Raw genomic sequence first — 8,044 nt, 5'->3', positions numbered from 1 at the left:
TAATTTTTAAACTCTCTCAAAATGTTCCACAACACTATAATGTCCTTTTCTGGTTTTATCAGATATAAAATAATATTATCTGCAAATAGAGCCAGCTTTTCTTTACTAGCATACCAATTATATCCCTGATTTTCTGATTCCCTTATGTTCTTTGCCAATGGTTTTAAATATAATGCAAATAACAATTGGGAAAGAGGACACTCCTGCCTGGTTCCTCTGCTCAAGTAGAAATTATCAGACAGGACCCCACCCACTTTAATTTTCACCTCCAATCCCTCATATATCCTCCTAATCAAACGTATAATTTTATCAGGGAATGCAAATGCTTCCATTGCCCTGCTTATAAAGTCCCAGATTTCTCTGTCAAATGTTTTCTCTACTTCAAGACCCACCAACAATTGTGGCATTTTCTTACATTCTGCTTCCCTCTGGATCATCTATGTTCTGTGAATGTTTGCCTCCCCTCCACAAAACCACATTGATCCATAGCTATCAATTTTGCATCACTTTTGCCATTCTTTTAGCCATTATAGACATAAACAAGTGTTTATCATGGTTTAGTATTGAAATAGGTCTATACAAAGCTGGGTCTGATGGATCTTTACCCTCTTTAGGTATTACAGCCACCACCACCACTTTCTTCCAGGATGCTGGTACTTCTCCCCCTGTTAAAATACTGTTAAGCAAAACCTTCCAGATGTTTATCAGTTTTTTCCCTCCTAGCTTCCAAACTTCTATAGGAGTACCATCTATTCCTGGGGAACTTCCTGTAGATTGGTTATACATCACCATTTTTATCTCATCTTCTGCTGTCTTAACTGTTAGTCATTGAGCCTTGTCTACCTCTAACTTTGGCATATTTAATTCCTCCATAAACATTTCCATCTGTACCTTTTCTTGATTTCCATATTCTGTGCTTTATATAGACTTTCATAGAATGTCTGAAATATTTCTAATATTTCTACAGGATCTCAGCTATATTCCTAGTTATAGGTTCCCTAAGCTTGGTGACAGCCCTTTCTACTTTCTGTTGCCTGAGACATTGTGCAAAAAGTTTTTGTTCTCTAGAGTTATTATCAAAAAAACAGTTGCTTAATAACAATCTTTCTAAACGCATGTGTATTATCGAGGTAATCCCTTATTTTCTGTTTAGCATTCTGCAGTTGTTCCTCTTCTTGTTCTGTGAGGTTCCCCCTATTTTGCAATACTTTAACATTTAACAATCTGTCTAAATAACTCTTCTTCTTAACCATATCTCCCTTTCTTTTATTTCTACCCTATTTTTAAACTCCTCTTTAATTTTATCCAATATAGCCTAGCTATATATATTTTCAGAAGAAATTTCTGTCTTCTCTAATAGCTCCTGAGTAATTTTCACTACCCATTCCTTAAATTCCTCTCTTTTCAACAGATAAGTGGGAAAGTGTCAGTGTCTCATTTTTATTTCATTACCCTGTGTTTTTATTTTAGTTATTGCTGGCGCATGATCTGAAATAGTTATTGGGTATGTATCAAGACCTTCAATTAAATGTACATGTTCATGTAAAATGTACACTCTGTCTAGCCTAGTCCAGTTTTTGTATCTTGGGAAACAATATGTAAATTCATTCTGAACTCCTACTAATGAATTCACATCTTCCATGTCAAATAGTTTCATAATTTCTTCAAAAATCTACCCTCCTTTGTTACATTTTCCCTTCGGCCCCCCAGACATATCTTCACTGTTGCAAATCAAATTCCAGTCCCCACATATAAGTAATATTCCTTGCTGAAAGCTATTGGAGCTCCTCTTGCAATTAATATAAGTATTCCTCTTTTCCTTTATCCCAGGTATTTTGCCGAATAACCATCCTGAAAACCTTTATTTATCAAATTCATATGTTCAGTTCTTTCCAAGTGTGTCTCATATAGCATAGCTATTTGCATTCTACATTTCTAATATAGTTCAATAGTCTTTCTTTTTTATATTTATCTGTGGCGGCACTTTAATTTAAAGATATTACAGAAAGCATCATTGAATTTAAAAGTTATTATTCCCACCTTTTATGTATAACAGCTTTTTGTTAAATGTCTAGTTCCAGATTTTGTGTTACATACAATATATTGTTTGGCAGGTCGATCTTTTATACAGTTGTTTCTTGTCATAACCATTTGAGCCTATGTCACATTTTACAAAACTTTTTATTTTATTGAAAGCCCTCAAAGAAAACATCCCCAATACCCCCTAAAACCTATTAACTTAATAAAAATATCACACAAAACTATGTACATCATCAAAATTGAAGTTTTACCCTTCTAATAGGAACTAATGTTCCAAACTGACAACCAAAATCATAAACTTTACTTAACCTAACAGAAAGGTTATCCATGCTAAGATGCATGGTGCAGCCTGTGCTTCAACTAAGTGTTGTCTGGTTTTGTCTTACCTTTATAGCTCTTACAACTTAATAAACACTTGAATGCTTTCAGAGTACATTATCTAAGAACCATTTTTCTGTTGTCTCCTATAAACATGAGGATCAGATTCAGAACTGCTACTAAGCATACATTTACCTGATAGAAAAAAAAAGCCTTCTAATATTCAATATTATTTTTCATTTACTTAAAACTTGTTACTAGATCAAGCTAAGAGCCTTAATCCAGTCATTCCCCTATGCAAGTATGAGAAAAAGCATGCACATTTTTCTTTTGTCATGCTCTTTTAACCAGACTTTTGGTCTTTTTTACATTGCAGTGCCTACATTTCTTAAAACTAATCAAGAAGAAAGAGAGAAGAAGAGAGAAAGAAAAAAAAAGAAAAAAGGAACACATGTTTGCATTAGTAACCTCAGTACACTTAAAATAACTAAGAAAACATTATTTTATGGTATGCAAAGAAAATCATGTACAATAAAAATAATACCATTAAGAAAAAAATAGTTTTACTTAACAGTTTACTTTATCCCTCCTCTTCCCCTCTCCTAAATATTTTTCTGAACATCAGTGACATGAAGTAGGGCATATGCTTTTGAATCCCCTACATGTTTAATAAAGCCCGAAAGAGTCCAATATTTCTAGATTTTCTTGCTTTGTCACAAATATAGTTATTGCTTTGTAATCCCACATTTGTCAATTTCCAAGTTACTGATTTTATTCCTGTTCATGTCCAGCTCCCAAATCCTTTCTCTACTTCATTTCCAATATACTATTGATTCTTCTAGTTGACTCTTCTGCTTTTTTTCCCTTCTCTCAAGCATTTTCTGTTGAAACATTGGAAAAGGTTTCACTGGCACAGCCTCTCTGTAATATTTATTAACAGAAGATCAAGAAGCAGAAACTCCTTATGTTCGCAGCCCACTTTTTGTTGGAGAAACTTTTGTATTTCCTCTTAAACATGTACTTCATCAAGAATTATTTTGTCCCTCCAGGGAAGAATATTTTAAAGATAGCTAGGTACAGCAGTTTGAATCTCCATGCCTGCTTCTCATCGTTCCCTGCACTGTGAGATACATTTACTCCTCTTCTGCCTGGTATACAATGAGTAATCATTCTCCACAATGCTGTCTCCCACTTTTTGTGCTTTGTCTTTCTGCCACAGTTTTGTCAGAATCAATGCCTTCTGCTGGTAGGGTTGCATCTTTACTATTAAAGGTCTAGGATGCTTTTTCATAGTTAGGTTTGGAGCATGCACGTTATGTGCCCTTTCAATTAACAACTCCTGCTGTAGAGTACCAGTCTAGCTGCTTATTTGTGCTTTCATAAAATGAATACAGTCTGTTCCTTCCAGCTTCTCTGGCACAGCAGAAAATCTCAGGTTTTCCCTACATGCTCTGTTGCCTAATTCTATTATTTTTTGAAACATGTCATCTAGAGCAGTCTCATATTTAGCTAGCATTTTCTTCATTTCGACCTCAGATTTTTGCAGTTTGTCACCTCATCTGAATAGCTGTTTAAAGCTTCTTTAATTTTCTCCAGCCTTTTGCTGTTGTTGTTTGAGTTGATATACTCCATCAGTGTTTCACTTATTTTAATCAGGTCTGTGTGCAGTTGTCTTATACTTTCCTGTAGGTTACTGGAAGACATGTCTGGAACTTGCACTGCCTTTTGCTGAACAGCTGCAGTACTTTTCCCAGTCAGCATTTTTCCTCACCTTTTGTAGATGATTTCCTTTTAGGTCCTCTGTATTTCTTTTTTCCTTGCATCCAGGCAGTGCACTTACTAGCCAGTTGCTGAAATGTATCCAGAAATATAAATCCACTGGCCTTTTCTGCTAAGTTTCTGTTTTCACACTGTTACTCAATGTGCACCCATTTTGGAAGTCCCCCAAATAAAATATATGCATTGTCAAAATGACCAAGTAACGATATCAGATAAGAGATGTTATAAGAACTTTTAGTACAGACTGACTCTAATGGCTGAATCACAAGACACAGACTCCTCAGTCATGTTATCTCTATTAAAGACACATACACTATTTTTGCATATATGATGTGTAATAGCAGACAAATGACAGTGGAGACTGGCATCACATCACAGAACTTGAGTGTCAGTGCTGCAGTAAACAGTGTGTGTGTGTGTGTGTGTGTGTGTGTGTGTGTGTGTGTGTGTGTGTGTGTGTGTGTGTGTGTGTGTGTGTGTGTGTGTGTAGACATATATTGTGTGTGGTGGAAAATAATAGTGTAAAGGATTTTTCTTTTTTCTATGGTTTATGGTAGGCTTTTTGTAGTATGCTTTAAGAATCTACATTTAGGGAGTTCCTTTTCAGGAATATAAACATTATGCAGTTTGGGCCACATCCTCAGTATCTCTGGATTTATTGCGAAGGTATGCAGACTATAATAGTGGCTACAATCTCCTGCATACCTCCTCTGACAAATCCAGATTTGACAATGTATTTGTTTTAGTTAGTTAGTTAGGGCCACTGTAAATACACCTAATGGACTTTTAGTGGAATCCACACACTGGAGACCAAGTCCATGGGGAAAAGTCATAAAACCGAAGATCTTCTACTATTACTGCTTATTAACCTTATGGAACATTGAGCAAGTGCTATTCTAGTGCATTTACACAGCAGTATTCTAAACATTTTATATTAAGATTACCTAGAGCACAGCCAAAAAGTATGTCTTTTTTCTGTTAGGGTTGTTGAATTCTGGACCTTCATATTTTCTTCTTATTTTTCAAAATTGGGTCAGGCAGTAAAGAACTAAACTTGAAAGCTACACTTTAAAAATATTCTTCTGTATGTTTTTCTATAAATAGTATTATTACATACTGCTGCTAAATAATCCTATTCTTAATTCTAAATGTATGAAGAGTGTGTAATGGTCTGCTTGCTGATGCTTAGGAGCTGACAAGCAGGAAAACAAGAAAACAAAAATCCCATTTGTTCTGTAGGGAGTATGCCCCATGTATCACTCCATGAAAAGGGTTCTATCTCATGCACCTCTAAACATAATTATTCTAACATTAAGGTCAGTGCATCTATGAAAAAACTGAAATTTCTGATTGCAGCATCTTTGGTCAACAAAACAATATCTCTAACACTAGTTTTTTATTGGGTAAAAGTTGGAAGATTCAAATAATTCAACTTCACTGATAAGGTAATTAGGTAAACACCCTTAAATCCATGTATGTTTCTAGCCAGCTCCATTGTGAAGACTGATAGGGCTCTGATATGCCTCAACTAGTCCAAGTTTGGTAAGCAAGCCCATGTAGTAGAGGATTTGGCAGGTGTGGGATGAAAGTGAATGGTTGATATCAAGTAACTCCTCCCAGGGAAGACAAATGGGACGATTCTGGTATATAAGCATAACTTGTCAGAGGGACAGGCTTATGTTCAGATGACCAGGAACAAGACCTGGCCTTAGAAGCAGTACATAATGCACTGCAGCCTTGCTGAATGTATGGCATCATGCACTCACAAATGCCCTGTTGTGATGATGATGCCTTGGCTTTGTAGGGCATGAACATTCCTCAATCAGATACTGAGAATGATGCCCCACAAACACCAATTTGCAGTATATGCACCTGCAAACAGTTAACTCTCTACTTCCTGGTTGTCCCCACACCTGTAGGGTGACTCCTGGTCTGTAGGGTATGGTGTTTTTGGTTGGTCAGGGTCATCCGTACATAAACCATAGATATTGAAGATGTGACCCAAACTTAAGTGCAGTTTCCTGCAGTTAGGTCATTACAGTTGGTGCTTCAGGTCAAAATAACACTGATGGATGAAAAAAAGATATAGAAAAAAATCTGTTTATGCTTTTAGTATAACAACACCTTAGTTTTCTTACTACTTGCAATCCATTATAGACAAAGACAAGACATGTGGTGATGACCTTTATATGCTACCTCTAAAAATGTCTGACTATCAATGATACGATTTGCCTGATGCTCTGATCACCTTGGCTTACTCCTCCCTAGAGGGATATGAACTGCTATTGGATAGTTTACATTTCTCTTCGTCAGATGGATTTCTGATGGCTTGAGTCTATTTCCAGATCTTTTTGCATGTGAAATAAATTTGAAATTGTATCTGACAACATTAGTATTATAAGATTTTAACTCTTTCAGATAATGAGATATTTATTAAGTATCTCCTAACCAGCAAAGACGCCATCCTTGATCTGCTAATCACTAACAGCCCCACCATTATCTCCTAAATATCTCTTTTTCCACCCTCATTCAGTGAAACTTCCCCCAACAACCTTCCAAATCATCCAATAGGCACCACTTCTGCATCAAACTAGCTACCTTCAGACCCAGATCCACTACCAGTACTGAAAACCTTAAAGAAAAACACCTAACTATCAACTGGTCTACCACCAACTTACAGAACCACAACTCAGCTGCTATAGGTCTTACACATACCCTCTTTCACCGTCAAGAAAAATTCTTTCCATTTACACAGTATCTTTTCAAATACAACAAAGTCACCTGGGTAACCACTGATCTGAAAGCTCTCTTCAAACTTAAAGACAATACATGGTCTTCATGGAAACAAAACCCCTCACCAGAAAGTCATACTGACTTTATTTCTCTGTGTAACCTAGCAAAGCAACCTATACACAGGCACAAAATTAACTATTTCGGACACAAACAACTGTCTCTGCTAGGCCAACCCGACCACTTCTGGTAGGAAGTAAATCTTCTCACAGGCTATAAATCCATGATGCTACCATATTCCCATCATGAGCCCGACCTCTCAAGGCCAGCTTTCTGCCTTTGACTTTCTCAGAGGTCCAGCCATTTCCCCTAGTACCACAACCTCTACCCCAACCCCCCCACCACCCCAACTTTTATCACGCTCTTCTATTTTATGAAAATCACTCACAAAGACCTTAAGCCCTTACTAGAATACATGTTGGATACACTACACGCCCCGGTGAAAATAACCTACTCCCCTGGATCATTTCACTCTGCAAAGACTTCTGTACAATACCTTTTCTCAACATTTATAACCTCTGCTTAATTCAAAACACAATGCCAGACATGTGAGAACGTACTCTTGTCAAACCACTTTCCAAACAGCTTCAGCCAGAGAATGCAAATCACTTTTAGCGTGTCTCTGTCCTCCCTACACTTGGGAAAACAATTGAAAATTTCAACTATAACCAATTATTCACTTATATCCAACAGTGTCATCTCCCCAGTCTTAAATACCATGGATTCTGGGCTGGGCAGAGCACAATGACAGCACTATGGTCACTTACAGATGAGATCCTTTTCAACATGGATAAAGAAAAATTTTCAGGACTATTCTTAATTGCTCTTACCAAAGTATTTTAAACACCTTTATTAAAATGTCACTTACAGATATAGGCATACATATATTAATAGAATAGAAAACAAAACAAACAAAATGTTGACATTTGTCATATTCTTGCATTATACATTACAGATGTTTTCTTTCATTTAACAATTGTTTACTCCAACATTACATAAACTGCACTCCTGACTTCCCTCTAACTTAACTCTTCATCCAGAATATTATTCTGCATGTATTGTTAACACAAAATTCTATTTATTTTTCAGTAATTTGCTCATTCCCTTTTCTAAAGAT

The sequence above is a fragment of the Protopterus annectens genome, chromosome 12.part0 (assembly GCF_019279795.1).
Source record: "Protopterus annectens isolate FY-2018-M chromosome 12.part0, PAN1.0, whole genome shotgun sequence".
NCBI classification, from domain to species: Eukaryota; Metazoa; Chordata; order Ceratodontiformes; family Protopteridae; genus Protopterus; species Protopterus annectens.
The sequence above is the reverse complement of the archived record's forward strand: the minus strand, read 5'-3'. Positions refer to the sequence as shown.